This window comes from Benincasa hispida, chromosome 10, assembly GCF_027475165.1.
Source record: "Benincasa hispida cultivar pf3 chromosome 10, pf3_genome.v1.1, whole genome shotgun sequence".
Taxonomy (NCBI): Eukaryota; Viridiplantae; Streptophyta; class Magnoliopsida; order Cucurbitales; family Cucurbitaceae; genus Benincasa; species Benincasa hispida.
The window spans coordinates 40,415,764-40,416,299 of NC_143487.1; positions in this window are offsets into that span (position 1 = coordinate 40,415,764).

The following is a 536-nucleotide window of genomic DNA, read 5'->3' on the forward strand; positions in this document are numbered from 1 at the left end:
TTGCGGCGATCTCTCTTCGTTGGATTGAGATGATGGAGTGAGATAATTTGCTGCTTCGTGTAGCATCTCCACAATCTTATGCCTTAATCGTTGTAAACAAACAAAGAGAGGGTCAAATGATTTAAACAAAACAACAATTTTTTTTTTCTTTTTTAGAGAAGATGAGTAAGATACAGATAGGTAAATGATAGTAAAAGTGATAAAGGAATAAGAGTTCAAGAATCAAGTAAGGGGTAGTTCGGGTTTTTCAACTTTACAGAGGCTGTTTCTGGCTGGAAATCACTTCCGCAATATGCCTTGACTCGCTGTCCATTAACCTTAAATGTCCGGACGAGCGTTATTTTAATTTTCCCGGGAAGAGTTACAGTCTTGAGTTGAAGAGTAAAACCTTTTTCCCGACATGGAGGTTCTTACTGCATATGTGTTTGTCATGCCAGTGCTTGGTGCACTGCTTGTAAATTTTTGCATTTTTCTATGTGTTAATCCTCCATTCTTCTACCTCAACCAATTGCATTTTTTGCGCTTCTCATGCTTTC